We start from the raw sequence: 21,414 nt of genomic DNA, 5'->3' as shown, positions 1-21,414 counted from the left end.
TCCACGGCTGCCTTCAGAGAGATGTATAAAGTATTGCTGTCAAGTTCTTTAATTCTTGATGTTTTGGCCACCATGGCTGCTGAGCAGTGATTTTCTGTGCAGACAAAGCAGCACACCAAGTATGAAAATACAGATGACTATAAAGTTACAATTTTATATTGCATCTTCTTAGTATTGAACACTTCCTCTCTAGTGATTTCAGAGTCCCATTAAAGTTAATGAGAGTGGAGACCTCTGAGCATCTTTGTGAGTTCAGGCCATTTCAATGCACAACAGAAGGAAATGCAAATATTAAAATACTCCCAGCAACCTCAGTAGTCTTTGGTAAAGACTACCAAAGAGTCCTGGGATAAAGCTATGTCTATGCCACCCAGGTCAGCCAGGCTGATGAGTCTATATATGAAAAGTAGAAATTAGCCCTGGTCTGAGCTCACATGGAGCAGTTTACAAGGCACCAGCCATAATTTGTTCTTTTATGTGATCAAGTAAAATGAGTATGTGACTCTTATCTTTTGTATTTGTCAACACTATAAATATTGCAGTGGTAGCACCAAATAGTACATTACTGAAAATCCTGGGTTTAAAGAGGGAACTCCTTACTTTTTGCCATGGTTCTATGATTGCTTTTTTCCCAGACTCTGTAGAACTGTGACCTTTTTTTTTTTTGTAAAAAGAAAAGAAATACAATCCCACCTGCAATTTAGAGAAGAATACTTATGTGTGAGTAAATCAAAAAGTCGGTTTATGTTGTTAAAATATCTTTCATTCACTGGTGTTTCTTATTGATGTCTATTAATTATCCTGAAAACATCCCTGTGGTAGGGGCTAATTATCTGCATACAGTGTGGTCTGCATGGGAGCAGGTAGGAGTCTACAGCCACACTTCTGTCATCAAAGGGGAAAAAATGCATCTCAGAACTAATGTTAACACAGGCAGAGATTTGCATCGTTTCCTCTAAACTGAAAAGTCATTTTTTGAAGAAAACTTACTTGGAAAATTACTTAATAAAAACCCCAAGAAAACAACAAAAGATACCTTAAAATAACAGTACAATGAGAATCTCAATGAAGCCTTAATTGGAGCTTCTTATGAGTATCAGTTAGTCTTACACCATTCAAAATATTACAAGCTTAAATTAACATTTTATTGTTATTATCCCTTTAAATATATTAATACAGGAAGCACTTTTAAACGTTAATACATAGTATTCATATATAATGTTTTAATTTGCATTATTCATTGTGAGAGCATATTGAATAATCCAAAGCATTTCCTACGCATTTTCCTTATGTCAGCACTAGAAAACTTGTGGAAATCTTTTCTTATCCGAGGATCTTTGTGTTTTTTCTGAAGAAAAAAAAGTAAATTAGAAAAAAAAGGCAGATTTGAGCAAGACATTTAAGCTAATGAATCAAAATCAGATATGTGCCCATTATTGGCTGATTATTGCTCCATCTGCTCAGCGCTAACGTGAAAATCAATTAGGGAGTCTCGTCCCGCTGGCAGCGGCGCTGGGCATGGAGCCCCCCCGGCCCTGAGGGGACAGGGCCAGCGCTGGAGCCACGAGCGGGGCACGGTCCCTGTGTCACACTGTCCCTGTGTCGCACTGTTCCTGTGTCACACTGTCCCCATGTCACACTTGTCCCCGTGTCACAGTGTCCCTGTGTCACAGTGTCCCCATGTCGCACTGTCCCCCTGTCGCACTGTCTCTGTGTCACACTGTCCCCGTGTCACATTGTCCCCGTGTCGTACTGTTCCCGTGTCACACTGTCCCCGTGTCACACTGTCCCCGTGTCACAGTGTCTCTGTGTCACACTGTCCCTGTGTCACACTGTCCCCATGTCACACTGTCTCTGTGTCACACTGTCCCCGTGTCACACTGTCCCCGTGTCACACTGTCCCTGTGTCACACTGTCCCCGTGTCACACTGTCTCTGTGTCCCACTGTCTCTGTGTCACACTGTCTCTGTGTCACACTGTCCCCATGTCACACTGTCCCCGTGTCACATTGTCCCCGTGTCACGCTGTCCCTGTGTCACACTCTCCCCGTATCACACTGTCCCCGTGTCGCAGTGTCCCCCTGTCACACTGTCCCCGTGTCACACTGTCCCCGTGTCACAGTGTCCCCGTGTCACACTGTCCCCTTGTCGCACTGTCCCCGTGTCACAGTGTCCCCATATCACACTGTCTCTGTGTCACACTGTCCCTGTGTCGCACTGTCCCCATATCACACTGTCTCTGTGTCACAGCGTCCCTGTGTCGCACTGTCCCTGTGTCACACTGTCCCCGTGTCACACTGTCCCTGTGTCACAGTGTCCCTGTGTCACACTGTCATCGTGTCGCACTCTCCCCATGTCACACTGTCCCCGTGTCACAGTGTCCCTGTGTCACAGTGTCCCTGTGTCACACTGTCCTCGTGTCACACTGTCCTCGTGTCACACTGTCCCCGTGTCACAGTGTCCCCCTGTCACACTGTCCCCGTGTCACACTGTCCCCGTGTCACACTGTGCTCGTTTCACACTGTCCCTGTGTCACACTGTCCCTGTGTCACACTGTCTCTGTGTCACACTGTCTCTGTGTCGCACTGTCCCCGTGTCACACCACCAGCCTAGAGCATGTCCAGGGCGACTCCTTCCCTTTGTGCATCCCTCGTGTTTTCATAGAAAGAAAAAAACCTCCAAACCCGTGTCTTTAATTCAAACACAATGTACCTACATTTGGTTTAACATCAAAAGTGCTTAAAAAATACCATGCAAGTGCTATCTGGGGAGATTTCTTTCTCTGGTATGAATCATGTCTTTAATTTAGTCAGCTACTTTCTATTTATGTCAAGCCTATTAATATCACAACACCTGCAGTTGTCTTGATCCAGAAGAAAATGGACTTTTGCAAACAAAATCAAAACCTTTACATTGTAGTTTTCTTCAAAAAGTAATGATAATGAACTCTGCTTGTTTTAAATATTGTGTACATTTTTAAACTAGCACATACAATATTGCCCCTGGGTATTTTCTTAACCCTACAGGGAAATGCTTTGTATTTTTATTAATGCAGTAGCTGTAGCTCTTTCTCAGGCACACAGTCATGTTGGAAATAAACTGCTGAAATACATAGTGAGAGATTATGAAAATACTTGATTTATAATTTAGATCTCACAAAACTATGAAAATTAATTATATGTTTGTTTTATGGCCAAAAACCAAAAAACATTTAAGAACAATTACATGATCTGCAAGAAACCAAGCTTTAAAAAATATTTATATTTTAAGTCAATCATGAAGCTCTACTCTTCACTAATAATCTTCTTGGTTAAGAAAGGAAAATGCATCAATATCAAATCACAAGCAGGAAATTATCCTTTCAGGACTGCCAGGCTGTACAGGAGCCCCTGATGATCTGAGCCCCTGCCATCCCTGTGTGCTGGGGAGTAGGATCCTGATGGCCACTCAGAAAATCCCTGTTTAAGACCCTTACAAGCCTGCAGGGATTTTTTCTGTGCAGGCTCAGTAGTAAGAAAATCCAAAACAGAAAGCAGTGTCATCTTTATTTCTCCTAAAATGAGTGGAAGGCATCCCTTATTTTCAGTTTTAGAAGACTGGAGGGGGAAGAAAAACCACAACAAAAACAGCAACAAACCACCCAGCTCCTGAGGCCAGACTGTGAATTAGCATCTCATTTTCTAGTGCGCACCACTGGGTACATTTAACTTCATTAGTACTATTTGTGCTTGTGTTACCCTAAAACTTCATAAAATCAGGAACATGTGTAAAAGCAGATCAGTGCTGTTTCCATTCCAGATTGGTTTGACTTTGTTTTGCCTTATGTACCATGAGTATCATGCTCCTGTGCAGAACTGCAAACCTCCAGCTGTGGGAGGAGTAACAGCATCTTACCTCTGCTCCTCTGGAAAGAAAGGGATGCACCCATGGAGATGGCTTTCTATGGAAGGCTCCAGGATATACAATCCTCAGGACCCTTTCTTGATTTTTAAAAATTAATTTATCCCTTCCACTTCATGGATTAAGTTCATTTCAAATAAATAAAAACAGCATCCAATTTTTGGATTTCAGTATTCTGTATTCTCAGTAAAAATACGTGGACATGTAACTTTGGAATTGAAGGCTCAGGCCCTTCCCAGTTTCTTTACCCTTGCACAGGTTCGAAATGTTTTTCTTCCTCCCCTTCAGCTGTAAAGGAGAAGTGGATGCTTCTGTTCAGTGGATTTGTCCTCATTCAGACTACTCCAGGTGCATCCAGGTATTGATCCCAAGCATTACAGCACAATGAGCTGCTATGATCACAACTCTTATTTGCTGTAGTTAAAACAAAAAAGGTAAATGGGAAAAGAAGGGAGGGTCAGGTGCCAGGTTTATTGTATCAAGTTTAAATATCCTTTGATATTAGCATGTTTCTTTTTTAGTTTCAAATATATCATCAGAAAATGGGTTTGATAGGAAAGAAAAACTGTTTTACAAAGAGTTGTTATTCTGTTATGTTTGAAGCCCCAGTATTTCAATACTGAAAATGGAAAACACAGAATATTATAAAAAATAATATCTGTTTACTTACATTTGTTCAATTGATAAACAATACAAAGAAGCAAGAGATAAAAGATTAAGCTTTTAATATATCTTAAGATAATGTTTATTCTATACTGAGTACTATCAGAAAAAGTAGCTTATAAATCATTGTTAGAAGAATGTCTTGATAAACTTTTCAAGAGATTGTAGGAAATACTTTGGGTCTAAGGCCTGTCTGTAAGAAAACACATGACACTGGGTAATCTCTCACCTGATCACAGTGTTTAGGATTTAAGCTTTGTCCAGTAGATGGCAAAAATGAGCAGAAATAATTTCTTTTTTGGTCCAAGGAAGAGAGAGGGAAGGCAGGGCACTATTGTATTTTAGCATCAGGATGCAGTTGTCGGGCTCCTGGTTCAGAGGAGCATTGCAGGTACACCAGGACTGTGCTGGGCTGCCAAACAGGACTGCTCTGTAGCAGGCTTGCTTATACTAATTGAGTTTCTCCAGCAAATCAGGCTCCTTGGAAAAAGGCCAAAGGCTTTTCATAATTGTATTGACAAGAAAATGAATATGATAAATGGTGTTCATTCAGCTGAGACAAGATTTATAGTTTTCCTCTGGCAAGGGATGAAGAGAAAATATTTATAATAATAGTAAAATTTGTTTTTAAGTTGTGTTAGGTGATCTCTCAAAAGACTTCATTAAAATATTTCCAAATATTTTAAGCAGCTTCAGGTGTTAAGTGTAGCATCTTCCCAAGTATCCAGTAAAGAACAAAAAAAATCAAAAAACCACACAAACAAACCAAACCAAGAAAACCAACCCCCTGGATATGAAAGTCATTTATTCTTCCTGAAATATTGATATGTCAAGCTGTCAATGACGATTGCAGTACCACAGCTTGGGAAAGTTTATTTGTCTTTTGTATTCAGAACATGTGGGCTCTGTAGTTGGTCAGGTCTGAATGAGCAGGTGTGGCCTTGGCAAACCCTCACTACCCACAGGTAGACAGGCAAAACCTGGTTTTCCCTAACAGTGGTGATTCTCCTCAGGTAATTTAGTCTATTCCAGGCTGCCTGGTAAGATGTTGAGTGTTTAAACTGTTTTTCCATACTAGTACCAGAATGCAGTCTAAGGTCCTTAGTTTGGAATCAGATACATCCATGAAAATTCAGTTGTGAGTTCAGGGAAATGTTTTGTTCTTTTCACTTAGTGTTTCTTACAGTTAGGTGGGAACCCAGAGCAGTTCTTTCCTGTGTTCCTCCCAGCTGATGCTCGGGTTTAAGGATTTCTGTTCTCTCTAAAAGAAAGAGGTTGCAATAAGAAAATGGGTTGGAAGAATGAAATCATTAGGTTTACTCAGAGCTGCAGTCAGCTCAATCACACCTGATGTCTGTGGGTGAGTGCATGAAGCTGCCTATAGAAAATACCTGTGTGTACAGACACAGACACTGAGCTCACAGAAAAGTGACCTGCCAGGGACAGGGTTCATCTTGTGCACGTTTAAAAGTTGCAGTTGAGCTGGATGCTGGGCTGGCTGATCCTGTGCTGCTCCAATGGTGGATTACTTGGACAAGCAGGACAATCTTTTCACTAGACTAACAGTGTTACATGTTTGTCCAAATTCATATAATATTTTTTAAGCAAATAAAATCATGAACAGCAGTAAGAAGGCTTCTTCAACATTATTCTGATTTTGAAGAACTAAATTTTTTAGTTGTGTGTTTTAAGTCTTCAGGATTAGATACAAGCTTGAAAGAGCAAACTGCTGCAGAGACTGAAGTTTCCTAATCACAAGAAGAGAATGCATTTCTCATGAGGCAGTAATCTCTTTGTAATAGCAGTTATTGCCCACTTACAGGGACTTAAACCTCAGTATTGTTTTTTGCAGCCTGAATTCCTTTGAGCTTGAACTGACTGCTCAGGTTAAGTTCATGCCTTAGCCAGATTCCTTGAAGCTTGTGGTTAAAAACACTTAAAAATAATACTCTGCTTAAAACCAATTTATTCAATCTTATTAGATTTATAAAAGAAGCAATAAATTGCCAAAGCCTTTCTGTTGACCCTGACTTTTATAAAATTTGACTGTAGTTTCCAGTCTTTGCTGGTGAATGAATATGGACTCAATGCTTCAAGTTTCTGAATTAAGATGTATCCTGGATGTATCAGCAGCCTTTGCTGCTGGCTTACATTTTGCTTGGAGGGTTTGGCTGTCAATTTATACTCTTGCCATGAAATCTGAAAAGGTGATTGCTTTCTGTCCCATGAAGTTCCACAGTGAGGCTGTGCAGCATGGCAGCCTCCCCGTGCAGTGCCATGGGTGTGCTCAGAAGGCTGAGGAATGGGGATGACTTAGCAGAATTAGTAACACAGCTCAGTTCTGTAGCTTCCCTGGCATCTGCTGCATTTGGAGAATTGACTATCCTCTCTTAAGAGTGAGCTGTATTGGAAGTCTACCTCAGTAAAAATGTAGCTGCCATTAGTGAGCTTTTAGAGGTATGAGATGATGTGGGTCATCTGTGCCCTTTGAGAGTATCTTGGGTAAGTGAGATTTGAATTTAAATCCCAGTTTATTACTGGACAGCTCTCCATGTTGTGTTTAACTCATTTGTTTGATTCAAAATGTGAGGAACTCCATAAAGGAGAGAGAAGCAAATTCTAAAGTACATTTCTCATGTCAGCCTCTTCCCCTCTATAGCTCAGCTGCAGAGCCTGAGGCAGATGGCTGCAGGATGCAGCAGTGTGGGACTGCTTCAGGCAGCAGCAGCCCATCCATCTGTCTGTCTGTTCATCTGTCTGTATGTCTGTCCATCCATCTGTCCATGCAGTGCTACCGTTGGTTGGCAGGGGCTTCATCTCCACTCCAAAACAGAGTCAAACCACAGCAGAGCTGGGGCTGCATGATCTGGAAGTGTGAAACCCTTCCTATATATATTATATATATATATGTAAATCCATTGAGTTAATAATTTAATTGTGCTCTGTAATCAGAAAATGTATGTGATTTTCTTTCTTTCTTTCTTTCTTTCTTTCTTTCTTTCTTTCTTTCTTTCTTTCTTTCTTTCTTTCTTTCTTTCTTTCTCTTTCTTTCTTTCTTTCTTTCTTTCTTTCTTTCTTTCTTTCTTTCTTTCTTTCTTTCTTTCTTTCTTTCTTTCTTTCTTTCTTTCTTTCTTTCTTTCCTTTTTTCTTTTTCTTTCTTTCCTTTTCTTTTAGAAGTGAATCCATTACTGTGTTCAGCTCTGATGAAGATCTGAATATTTTTCTGTTATTTTTTAGATCACAGCATTTAAGAGTTGATGGATCATCTCCAAACAGAATTCTTCTCTTCAGAGAAGCCAGTAAAGTGATCTGTCCGTTGGTAGGTATTCATTAATGGTTCCTCTGCAATGTACTCCTTTGTCTGGCTCATGATGTAAGTCCTGTGAATTGTTATTGCTGAGCAGGGATGGATTCCCAGCAGGACTGTGAGGCGCTGCAGCCAGAGCCACCTTGGCAGTGCAGGGCTCAGGCCTCGGGAGCTCTCGGTCCCTGGCTCAGGGTTCCCTGCTGCACCAGGGCTGCTCGTGTCACCTTTAACGCAAGGCTGCTCTGGCAGCTGCAGATGTGTTCCAGCAAAGACACACCCACAGAGATACACCCACTCGTGAGGTATTTGATCCAGGCTGCTGATTGAGAGGTGTGGGATGATTTTATGGATTCAAATTATATTCCAGCACTTCTGAAACATAATAGGACCATAACAGCTCTACCCTAGAGCACTGTTAAAAGTGTTTATAATAAGTTGCTCCATTTTACTACTCGCACTCATGCCTGCAACTGCAACAGGTCTCTGACACTAGCAGTTGGTATTACACCCCAACTGACATTGCAGATGATTTTGCTTTCTCAATATTTAGAAAGGAACATTACCAAATTTTTGTAGAGAAACCTCATTCGTAGTTTGTGTAAACGGGAAAAGCCATTAATGGTTTGTTTCATTTAAAGAAAGAAAATTGGCCCATCGAAGTTGCTTTTACTGCATTCAGACTGAATTTTGGGTGTGGAAATTGTTTGTTACATGGCTGCCTTCATAAAAAACTTCAAATGTGACGTTGCATTTGATCTGTCGGACATGAACACAATATATGTGCAATACCTAAAGCATTTATTTGTAACAAAAAAAAAATACACACAAGTAACTTTCAGTTTTTGCAAAATAATTTTTGTTTCTTTTGCAAATGTACTGTATTGTAAGTGACCAAAATTTTTCAGCTGTGTTCTTAAGTAAATTTGTTAAAATGATTAATCAAAATAAAAATAAGCTTTGAAAATGTGTGAAAGATAAAAGGCCAATCTTTAGCTGATCTAAAAAAATATAAACTGTAGTCATGATGATGATTCAGCCCTACTTGTCTTATGGTACCTGATCCAACTGCAATCATATTTTCCTTTTTAATTTTTTATTTTAATTTATTTCCATCATCTTTCACCGTCCTTTCTGCACTTAGGAAAAACATAACCATATTATTGGACATTCATTCAGCTCACTTGTTGGCATCAAGTTTCTAAACCTCGCTGAGTAAACCACACAAGTTGTTTTCAACCTGCTTCATTCCTAATTCATGCCTAAAAAATCCCCAAAAACCTTTGTAAGGAAACCTTCTGCTTTCAATTGCAGCTTTTATGGTGTGTATGTAGTTGATAAAATTCCCAGCCCTAAGGTATTGGGAGCTTTTACTCATAAGGACCAGAAAACATTTTCTGACTCATGCTGGGATTTAATTGTGCAGTGTAAAAGGGAATCTGAGCCCACTGCAGATCTAGGAGTAAAAACTGAGCAGTAGAGCTGTGGGGCCTGTGTCCACAGTTTGATCACCCTCTTTGCTAAATTATGGGAGAGATCCTTAGGACTGTGTGGCATCTCCTCAGAGGTGTGTGCCACAGAAAAGGGGAGGTGAGCAGAGGATCACGGACTGGGCTGGGTTGGAGGGACCTGCTAATGGTCACTGAGTACATCCCCTGCAATGGGCAGGGGTATCTTCTATGCCTAAGAGCTTTCTCCTGTGTTCTCTTCCATGTATTTCATAACTGCTTTCCTAGGGAAGGATGGCAGTTCACTCAGCACAGGTTTAAGAGGAGTACTGTTACTTAATTTCCTCCAGAAGAAACATTTAAAATCACCTATCAGCTAAAAGCAAGAAAAAATGGAGATGTGGGAGAGAGCCTCCCCCAGTGTTTGTGGGGGTTTATTTTGCTTTAAAGCACATGCATGTGAACATCAGGGTCCCATCAGTGATCCCTGCAGTACTTAGGTGTGACTTAAGAGAAACTGTTCAGGTTTTCTGTTGGGCGAGTGACTGCCAGGATTCATTCTGGGCAGAGCCCACTCTCGAGCCCTGCCCATGTAGGAGCAGGGATTTCACAGGATGCAGTTGGCACAGCTGGACAGCACAGCCTGGCCATCACCCTGCTGGGCTCTGGGCACTGGAGTGAAGCCCCACTCAGCCCCATTTCACACTGCTCTGGGAAGGTTTCCCTGCCCACTGTAAATATTTCAAGTACTACAACTGATCAGCACTGAATAATGGCTGTAAGCATTTTTAGCTTTTGTCACCAAGTGGTAGTTTCTGACATTTCTGTTCCAGTGTACAGAAAGATGTAACATCTGGAAATGTGCTTCATTAATGAAGTACGATCTTTTGAACTTACAAATTCCTTAAAAATATCGATATAAAGGAATTCTGCATTGTTTTCCAATGCCTTCCTGAAAATCTTAATAATTTTATTTTTAAGGAAAACTGTAATCCATAGTATTCTATGATCTTTTAAAGTGCATTTGTCTTTTAGGCCTGTGTAATCTTGGCAGACATCTGGGGAAAAACAAACAAGTAAACCAAGTGATGATCATAAAATTCACTTTGGGTTCTTGAACAATGTTTCCAGACCCTGAATTTTCCAATTCTGAAAAATTGTGTGGTTCAGATAAAAGAATAAACACATACATGCCTTCCAATCCTGGGACTTAGTTTTCAAGTTTTCTTCCATACCATTCTTCCAAGTAACTTAAAATCACAAAAATAGTTGAGATTCTCTCACTTAGCATGATTTTATGACTGAGGTTTAAAAAAAAATAAAATAGAAGAAGCACAGCAAATGTCAGGAGTGACACCAGACAAAATATGCTCATTTATCTTACCAAGTCAGCCAGACGTCTTGTATGTGCCTGCAGCTTATGGTGAGCACCTCAAAGCTGATCAGAGACACATTTTAACTCAAGATAGCTTTGACTGAAATTTATATGGTAATAATTTCCTTTTTAAACTGGGAGAAACACAAGGTGATGGCATGAAGCAGAGGGGGCAAACAGAAGCGAGCATCTCCTTCTTTCCTCACACTGTCCTTTGCGGGAAGGCACTTCCTTTTGGTCTCTGTCTCAATTAAGCCACTGACTGAGAGGATTGCCATAAACTTTGTCCAGGCTCCTCTTATCCCTAGGAAATTCTATTTTCCACCACCAGCCCTGGTAAACCCCTGTCTGAGCACCTGGCTTCCAGCTCTAGGGCCTCTCCCCTCTCCTCCCTGCCATGCCCTTGACACTGAGAGTTTCTGTCTCTGGCTCTGTAGGGAAAGACTTGATCCCTCTCTACAGACCATGCAGCTCAGCCTGGCTGCTCCTTTTTCTGAGAGGAACAGAACATAAAGCAATAAATGAAAATATGGCTTCATCGTATTGTGCTTCCATTGGTGACATTTAAATTTAAATTTTAGAACAGGATTTTTCCTCCTCTTTCATATGCAATTGTAGCAGGCCCAGGGCCTGAAATGGCCTCTTGGAGGTCAGAAGCCTGAGCTAGGAAATGCCAAGTCATGATGACTGGACTTAGAAGCCCCTCTCATTCTCCTTCGGACCTTGCTTATCTCTCTGTAAGCCTATAGGTCACTTTCCCCTGACCCTTGCTACTGGACAATTTCCAAAACCTCTGTAAGGTATATAAACCCCTAATTCTGCCCAGTTCACTAGAAAAGCTGGCACTGAGAACCTTCGTGGAAGACCCCAATAAAGAATTCTACAGAACCTTATACAGCTTTTCTCCTCTCTCTCCCTGTGTCTGCTGCTGCAGCACCAGCAAGCTAAAGGGCTGAAATCACAAAGAGCTGATAATCACTAAGAGCTGGTATCACTTGAGCTTGCTTAGGTTGCCTGCAGCTGGGAGCTGCTTGGAAGCTTGGACATGCTGTGCTGAGCCCATTGAGCTGTCCTGGCCAAGGCAGCCCACCGGGCATAGCCCGGATGGTAGCCACCCAGTAAATGCAATTATATACAGAAAATGCATATAAATGTATTGTTTTCAGGAATTTTATTTGCATCAAATGCAACACAAACATTTCTGGTTAAGTCCTAAGTCAGCTGGGAGTTTTCTTGCTATGTAAACCTACAGGTACATAAAAATGGGATCTGAGATACACCTCTGTGCAGTCAACACTTTGACAAGGAATTAGTGACTGAAGTGAGGTGCATCAGGTGATTGTTGTCACCCACGGTGGTGATTGCTGACATCATGTGCATTCCTCCTGAGCCTGAACTACACCAATCAAGGCAGTTTTGGGTAACATAGAGATACTTCACACATATGGCCTTCTTCAGGTGATGCAAATCAGCTAAAATTTGTATGTGGCTTTGTTCTGTGTGGGGCCTTGTACTGTTGCGTGCAGGAAATAACTGTGGAAATGACTCTGAAACAAACATTGGTCATCCAGTGTGTTGCTTTCTTTCTATCTATCTTCAGTTTAACCCAAGTTTGTGATGTCTGTTTGTGTCTGAATGATCCCTCCATTTCATTTCTCTAAGAGCTGTAAGGTCTGTGCTTGGGATGAAGGGAGAAGGGGGAAAAAAGGGTAGAACTGTTTGGGGAAGGTGAACATACACAAAAGCTTGTGAGTCTGGATGCTGATATCTTTAATATTAGACTGGAATAGAGACTCTTTTTTCCCTAGATTGGCATATAGTGATTTCATATGTTTGAGTGCAAAGCAGAAAACACCCCCAAATGCCTGTTTTTAAGATATGCACGTATGTTCAGTTGTCAGGGAGTAAAATTCAAAAGATGAATTTTTCTGTAGTTTGAAGAGGAGCACCCCGGTGAGTGCTGAGTTGTGTGCTTGGGGGAGTGCTGGTGTGTCCTCTCCTGCTGCTCATTTATCACTGATGCTGTGCTGCAGACAGTTCTGAGATGCCTTTGCTAATGTGATCTGCTCAGAAGATGGGAAGCCTGGCGTAGGATGCACTTAGTCAGGCAATTATCCTTGTTGGGGCTCCACAGCTTCTTGGCAAGGGCTGTTGTATCTTGTCCATTACGGCTGGAGCCGGTCTGAGGGAGCGATAGTGATTTAAAATAGACAGCAGAGAGAACTGAGAGGATTTGGAATAGTGTAATTCACCATTCTTTATCCCCAGTATATTTCACTTTTAATTCTGTATGTACAGGTCTCCTTACCATGTGTTTTTGAACTCTCAGTGGTAGAGGAATGATGTTTCGATGCATCTTGGGACCATCCATTTTTTGTTTTGTGGTTTCTTTACATTTTAGTAAAGAAACCTTTCATTAGAAGAGGCTGACATAAAAATAATATTTTCAATATGCTGTTTTTATTTATCTACATTCTGTCATGATATACTTTGATGTAAGTTTTTAATTTTGCTTCAGCTTTCAGCTGCTGTAGCAGTTACTGCTAAGGGTCAGCGAGGAGGTTAGCCACAGTAGCACAAAACAATTTCCTGTGCTCACAGCTCAGGTAGCATTTGGATGTGGATTAAATTTTACCACATTTTCCAGTAGCCAGACACAATTATTTCTAATGAGCTTTAAATTGCTTCCAGAACATGTATTTCAAAACTTAGTGTGGTAATCCATTCAGTGTCAACTTCATAAGATAATGGGTCTTCTTCAAAATTTTGGTTAAACAGATTCTTGCAGTCTAACAGGTATTTCTCAGCAACAGCTGAGCTTGGCAGTGGTGTGCTCAGTGCTCTGAGCAGCACTGCTCTGGCCTCCTCATTCCTGGAGTGGTGGTTCCGCAATATATTGTGCTGCATTTCTAACTCGTGTTTCAGAGTCACTTTCTTTCAGCAAATTTATCTTGGTTCTCGACACACTCATTGTGCTGATCTGAGAGCTTTTCTGCACATTTTGTTGTTGTGGAAGCTTAAAAAAAAAAAACAAACACCACTTTTTGAAGCTCTGCCTCATCTTTATGATTTACATTTTCCTTTTTTGTCTGGGCACTTCTTTGCACTGCCCAGCATTCTGAATGCCTGGAAAGTGTAGCTCAAGCCATCTTTATGGACATCGGTGAATAATAAAATAGGAAACAGGAAAAGGCAAAAAACACTTTTTCTCTATACATATGATATGTTCTCACAACCTTTGTTTAATCTCACCAAAGTCTTTTTATATCTTCATCTAATTCATACATGTTAAAATATTATTCAGGTGTGTTATAACCATTCAAAGTACTTATTGGTTTTAAATCTAGAACAAGCCCTGCTGCAATGAACTCAGCCATAAGGAAATCATTCTGTGTTGCAGCTTCTCCTGTGTGAAAAACATGTTCACTCTCCTGTGAAAATTTAAAAGTTTAATAAAGGACAATAGGAGACAAGGACCATAGAGCAAAGGTTATTACAGCTGGGTGCTTGACACTCAGCCAAGACCACACTGTTCTCTTCAGGGATACCTCTTAAATGCCTTTTCCCTTACATCAACCTGTTGCATATTCATAGAACCCTTATGCCTATTTGCATATTCCATTAACTATTTTACATGGCCCCTCCTTGGGTCCACCTTTTTAGAGCTTGCATGTTTCTTGGCTGTGGTTTTGGCTCCTTCTCTTTATCACTTCCAGTTTGGGCCTGGGTCCACACTTTCTTCAGACAGTGAGTGCTGATAGTTGGCATATCTGTAGCAGGTGTCCTCATCCTGTGTTCATTGGGTGTTATCCCATCCAAGCAGGCATTTTAACAAAAGCATAGCTATTTCACTACTATGTCTAAGCTTAATTAAGAACAGAAATTCAAATGATATCTTTATAACAAAGTTACTTTAACATCGCACATATAAAATCCATTTTAATATTTGCAAAAAGCCAATATTGTAATATGTATCTACAACATCCTGTAAAAGCAATGAAGAAGAGCTGAAGGGAAAGCTGTGTGTGCTGACATCTCCCATGTCCAGGGGAGAGAGGGAAGGGGTGGCCGTGAGGGCTGAGCCTGGGGATGTTCCCTGGAGCCCCAGCAGCCCAGACTGCTGTTGGCTGCCTTGGAACTTCCCTCTGCACAGACACCTTTTCCTTCCAGCACCTTTAGTTGTACTGAGGAGTCTTTCAGTAATTAGCTTATTAAATTGGCAGCCAAATTCAAACCTGTATTTCCTCTCCAGTAGTTTCACCAATATCTTTTACAACCCCTTTCTTATTCCTATCAGAATTTTGTATCACCCCTGAGTCTCAGAGAGTTCATAATTTGTGTGACATTGCTGTGAAGTGCAGGGCAAAACTTTGGGTTCAATGAAACTACTGAGAATTTTGAAAGCCAATGTATTTTAAGGTAGTGAGATGCAATTTCTCCCACAGCAAGAAGAAATTGGTGCAAGTTGGATTTTTTCATTTGATTTTTAACTCAGCAGTAGCACAGGAACTTCAGTGATTAGTCTCTACAGAGTTTTTGTTTTGACAGGAGCTATGAATTTCAAACACAATTTTTGAATTAAACATGTCAAAGGTCACTTTTATGTTGATTTAATTTCTTTAAATGATTTCTTTTAACAATAGGAGTTTATAAAATTGTATTTTGGTCTTCCACTACAGGGATTATAAATGTAAGCATATCCTCAGTAGCTGAGGAGTTGTTCTTGACCTGATTCCAAGTACCTCTGTAAATTAGTTTATGTTTAGTAGTATCCATCGTGTATAAAAATATTCCCCTGAAGCTCCTACTGAATGTTACAAGTAGATCATTCTCTTTTTTTACCTACTCAGGCCTGGCACTGTAGTTCATATTTTGTTCAATAAATGCTAAAACACTGCTCTGCACTGGCGTCCTGGTGGCGGCGGGCACGGGGAGCACCGCCGGTCCCTCAGCACGGCTGCTCTCGGAATCGGCTGATCCCACCCCTGGGCCCTTTGGAAATTGATCCATGAGCACAGGACAGTTCTCCCTGGGCTCTGTCCACTTGCAAAAAGCAGCCGTATGAGAGTCTCATACTCTCACATGAGACCCAGGTTCCTCAGTGCCTCTGGGGAGGGACAGCCCCGCGTTCCCCTGCTCCCTTCCTGCACCCAACCCCTTCTGCTTGTCAAGGGGTTTTAATTACAGGGAGGGGTTCTTCTGAAGTATTGACAGTGATGGAACATCAGCAATTGAGGATACCTCCTGGAATTCATATTCCCAGTCTAAGGGATTCCTCAGGTTTTTCCAGCTTCTTTCCTCATAATCCATTTTTTACCTCAGCTTGCAGTTAATTTCCATATTAAGTACGTAATTGCCTTCTTGACAGCTCCTGAGCATTTTCATTGCTTTTTACACCAAGTAGTTGAAGGACCTGTGGCTGCAGGATGTAATGTTTTGACAGCTACAAACTCAAGGCTCTTCCTTTCCTGGATCCAGAACTTCGCTTATTTCTGAAGCCAGGTACATATTTGTGTTAGTGAAGTTGAGGTTTTCAACAGAGAATTTAATAATGGAGAAGAGCAGCTCAGATTAATTTACAGCATTTACCTTTCTGTCTTGTTTGTGCCCTGAGAATTTTACTCTTCAACAGTGGTTTCCAAAACTGGTGCCTGCTTTCCTACTTGATCTCACAGACAGAATTTTGCATTTAGTTTTATTTTTTCCCCACAGTATTTGAAGTTCATTGATCTTCTCAATAACTACACCAGGACTTGTCAAAGACATTAATTCTAATTAAGACTATCTGTCTGGGATGTATTAAATAGTTCACTGTAGAAGCTAAATGGAGTTTAATCTTTTGTAAGTGTAATTTCTTAGTTATGTAAAGTATTAAAATAAATTAATACCCAGGTACACTATAAGACTTTTTTCTTTTTCTGCTATGTTTTATTTTTCAAAGACCTTTTAAATTCTGCTCCTGTTTAGTGTAACAGAGATTTAACACAATTTGCAGCTAGTTTCTATGCACCAACAGTGTCTGGAATGGTATCTCTTCCCCAGTTACACTGTGTTCCTGACTGTAGCGTTTGGGATAAGAGAGGTGCTGCAGCACCATTTACAAATGTGAAAACCATTCTGGATTCTCATTCATAAATTAGTTTTGGTTAAATTAGAAAGGCTTGATTTTTATTTTGTGGTCATCTTTCCTAGCTAAATATTTGCTTTCCTCTTCCATTCTGTAATTCTAATTTACTATTCCAGCTTCTTACAGAGCCCAGTTACTTTTTTAAAGCATATTCCCTGACCATATTCCTGGTACTTTTCTTTTACATCTTAATGCATAAATTGCCTTGTACTTGTAGAAGTGGTGACCAACACTGTTTTAAACAGTAGCTTATGCCTTTCTGTCCCTACATCAGGTGACACCAAATGGGCAGTACTTTGGTACTAGATGTTTGGAAACAATGTTTTCCCTTTCATTTTTTAAATTACATTATGTAGATTTGTCATTGCTGGTAACTGGTAGCATTAAGACAAAGAACTGAAATGAGGCAGGGAAATGATTTGCAGGTGGGAATTTGCTTGAGTGGGAAGAAGTGCAGACTGACCCACTTTAAGGTTAGGCCTCAATATGTGTTAAACGATGCTCCATCTGTGCAATCTCAGGCAAGGTTTTAGGGCATTTTTTAATTGCCTACTATAAAATCACAGCTGCATTGTCATAACTCCCTCTCTCAGCAGGCAGTGTTTGGGTTGTGAACAGGTAATGCCCAGTTAGCTCAGTGCTCCTTGATCCAAGCTGTCATCACAGCCAGGACAGCATAGAGAGCAGAGCAGCCGAGAGTCTCATTGTTGGCTGTTGTGCTGTTCTTAATGGGAATCCTTTCAAAAACCTACAGCTTTGTGGTATTTTCCTCTGGTTAAAATTGCCAAGAATGATGAGTAGCAACAAAGCCAACTCTGGCACTTGGGCTCTGTGCAGGCCAGGAACAAGCTCTTGTTGGCTTGTCCAGGTCACATCAGAGGGCTCTGCTCTGTGGTGGGCAAGAGCTTTGGCTGTGCTGTGCTCTTGCACTGCTTTAGCTCACTTTCATTAATTGCCTCAGGTTTGAGAAAGACTGTCATGAAGACAAACTCCCTCTGGGGTGCTGTGAAGATGAGCATTAAATTGTTACAAGGTACTAAGAAAACTTGGTAATGAGACCTTGTGAGCACAGAAATTTGTACAGAGGATTGCACTGGGATCTGCTGCATGGTGGATCCAAAAGTCATTACTGTTTGTTAGTAGCAGCAAAAATATTTACCAGTTACTGTTATTTTTATATTATAAACATGGAGTTGAATTAAAAAGTCATTCCCATCTGTGACTGGTAAAACAGAGGCTTTTGAAAAGGACGTGTTTGCTTTCTGAGGAATACATTTAGGGTGTGTATACATCAGCAAGGGGCCCGAGAGACCATTCTGGTAATGGATCAAAACCAGGTTTTGCTGAGGCGTGAGAAACTATAAAACCATGTGTTGCAACTCTGTTCAGATTCAGGAATACATGCTGATAGACCCAGTCACGGTCTGGCTACACATCAGTAGCAGGGATTCAGAGCTTTTAATTTTAATTTTGCATACTAATTGCTTGGTGGCTTTTAAACTCTAGTCACGCTTACTTAACAGATCTTTTACATCTTTTATGTCTTTCTCCCAAATAGTAATGAAAATAGAGGCAAAAATAAGTTTAGATAGTGCCATCAAAATATTTTAGATTTGCAACTGCTTAAATAAGTCCTTCCTTCCTTCCTTCCTTCCTTCCTTCCTTCCTTCCTTCCTTCCTTCCTTCCTTCCTTCCTTCCTTCCTTCCTTCCTTCCTTCCTTCCTTCCTTCCTTCCTTCCTTCCTTCCTTCCTTCCTTCCTTCCTTCCTTCCTTCCTTCCTTCCTTCCTTCCTTCCTTCCTTCCTTCCTTCCTTCCTTCCTTCCTTCCTTCCTTCCTTCCTTCCTTCCTTCCTTCCTTCCTTCCTTCCTTCCTTCCTTCCTTCCTTCCTTCCTTCCTTCCTTCCTTCCTCTCTCACTTTCTTCCCTTTTTTCTTAACATGTAATCAGTTCCTCTCTCATGGGACTTTGTCAAAAGATCAGGTTCATCTGCTGAAACTCAAGGGTATTTCCATCTGTTTCTCTCCACTCAAATCTGCCTTATGTGGAAATTATGTCAGCTTTGGCATCTTCAGGTTGAACAGGGACGATCACTTTGACAATGTACTTCAGGCCTGCATCAAAATGCTGCTTTCAGTATCCCACAGTGACCTGCTAGTAAGCAATTACTCATCTTGGGAGTCGTTATGTGAAATACGAAATAACACCACCACAGGCTTTGTATTGGTATAATGAGAGGGATCTAGAACAGCTCAAATGCAGTTTTCAGCTCACTTACTTGAATTTATTTATATAGTGACATCTGAAATACAGGTATGACTGAAGTGCCATGTGAAACAGGAGCTTTTTGAGAACTCTCATGAGGCTAGTAAAAGAGAGAAATGCACTTTTTTTCCCTTTCTATACTTGCAAACCCATTTTGTTTCCTGCACCGTAAAGCATCCTCATAAATCCAGCTACTCTGCAATTAGTTTCAATCTGTAAATTGTCACTGCACTGTGTATTCCCCATAAACTGGAAAACTTTAAAATTAAAGTACACCATATTCCCACATCTCCACAGGAAAACAGCAGATCTTGCATAATATCAACCTGAATTCAAACTGTGACTTTTTCTTTGTGATACTTTCATTCAGAGCTGTCCTTGTCTTGTAGGAGGGGACAAATCCGGGGGTAGTTAAAGATGGTAACACTAAGGTTTATTTTTGCTACATAAAATGTCCATGGAAGTGGAAAGTTGCTCTCAGTTAAGTCAGTGTATCATCTGTATAGTCAAACATGCCTAATGGGCACATGCCCATATATCCAATGCTTAATTCCCTAAACAAGCGCCCTTAAGAGGAAGATGAAGGTTGGATTGTGCTGGTGGGCTCAAGCAGGGACCTTTGCCAGCACACAGCCTGTTAAAGGAGCTCACTGAGGCACCAAAACAAGGCTCTCTCTGAGGTGGTTTGGGTTGTGATAAATCCTGGGGGGGTTTCCTGCAGAAGGCAAGATACACCTGGAGTCCTGGACAGAACTATCCCATTCTTCCTGGACTGGGAGCTGTGGCAGACAGCAAAGCACTCAAGTGGGTTTGGAATATCCTGAGTTTATTATTTTAAACTAATAGCAAGTTATATCCAATGGTAAATTTGAAAAGTTGAAATCTACTGAAGACAAGAAAATATTTTGTCTTTCAAAATATTCTGATTTATTGGCTAGTTTAGAATTTATCATGTCATCAAATCTGTAAAATCATTCTTCTGTCATCTGTTAATATTGTTAATATTAGTCAATGGTAGTATCAGTATTTTCTATTAATGTGTACTCCTTTTTTCAGTAATATCCAAAACTAAGCCAGTCTTATAACTCATTTTTTGGAGTGTATAACCCAGGATCATATGAGTTCCATTACCTGTTTAAAAGTCACATCTTAATCTGTATTCTGACCTCAGTATCTGAAGGACTCACTGCAATAGGTAGGAATTGCTTTCACTTGGCTAAAGAAAGAATTTAAGTATTTAGATAGCTCAGGTTTTCAAGGAAACACATTCACGTGTATCTTCAAAAAAAAATATAAGGGACAATGGAAGATGCTGAATTTTGATGTTTGGAATTTGGAAGACACTTGGATTTTGAATAGCCAAAGAATGTGATTCTTTTGGTTACTGGATAAATTATTTTAAACCTGTAGATGTTTACAGAGACTGTTTTTATACAAGCCTGAATTTTTAAACTTATTATAGTACTGAAAACTCATGCATTTGTTATACAGAAGAAAAATTTTAATGTGTGTACAGGTATCTGTGGGGTTTTGTTTTATTTGATCAGCATTGCTGTTGTGTAAATAATGCTTGTTCTGCACAGCTGTGAGGTGATTTGAGGAATGTGAAGGTATCTGCCCATGGAAAAAAGAAACCAGTTACTCAGTACTTCCTGAAACACTTCAGGGGAGAATCAGAGCCACAGAAGCATACCTGGAGTATGATAAAAGCACAGCATCCAATTGCAGTTCACTGAATTCACTTGCACTGTTTAATTAATGCTTTTGAACACATGACTGTCCAATATTTGGGGTTTGGGCTGGGGAGTGCTAGTCTAAAGTAATCTGGAATATGGAGAAGGAGATAGCATTTGGAGGAAGAAAAAATAAATCATGCAGTTACATTTTGGTCACCTTGGAATACCCTGCAGCTTCTGACAGGGAAGCTGTTCAAAACCTTCAGTCAGATTTCTTGATTAGGGGAGTTCTTGGGGGAAGGACCAGGAGCCCACACCATGAGCATGTGGAGGTGTGGCTCTGTAGGAGCTGCTGCTGCTCCTGCCCAGGGCCCGCAGGAGCGCAGCGAGGAGCTCTGACTCTGCTAAACAAGCCCAGCCAGCACTTCAGGAGGGGAGTCTCTGCTAAACAAACCCAGCCGGCACTTCGGGAGGGGAGTCTCTGCTAAACAAACCCAGCCAGCACTTCGGGAGGGGAGCCTCTGCTAAACAAACCCAGCCGGCACTTCGGGAGGGGAGCCCTCGAGGGGGAGCGGGCAGGGAAGGGCTGAGCAGCAGCAGCAGAGGAGTGCTCAGGTCATTCTGCTGTATACAAAATCCATCTCCCCAATATCTCGAGTGC

At 40.9% G+C, this 21,414-nt stretch overlaps 1 long non-coding RNA gene across 2 annotated transcripts in view; it reads left to right on the top strand.

The window, feature by feature from the left end:
* Positions 1-21,414, top strand: part of LOC135280416 (uncharacterized) — a 99,448-nt gene that overhangs the window by 59,676 nt on the left and 18,358 nt on the right. For both annotated transcript variants that reach the window (XR_010347366.1, XR_010347367.1), the window contains one exon: positions 7,800-7,881. This is a non-coding gene — a long non-coding RNA (uncharacterized LOC135280416). The remainder of the gene's footprint in view (positions 1-7,799; positions 7,882-21,414) is intronic.

The sequence above is a fragment of the Passer domesticus genome, chromosome 13 (assembly GCF_036417665.1).
Source record: "Passer domesticus isolate bPasDom1 chromosome 13, bPasDom1.hap1, whole genome shotgun sequence".
Taxonomy (NCBI): Eukaryota; Metazoa; Chordata; class Aves; order Passeriformes; family Passeridae; genus Passer; species Passer domesticus.
The sequence above is the reverse complement of the archived record's forward strand: the minus strand, read 5'-3'. Positions and strand labels throughout refer to the sequence as shown.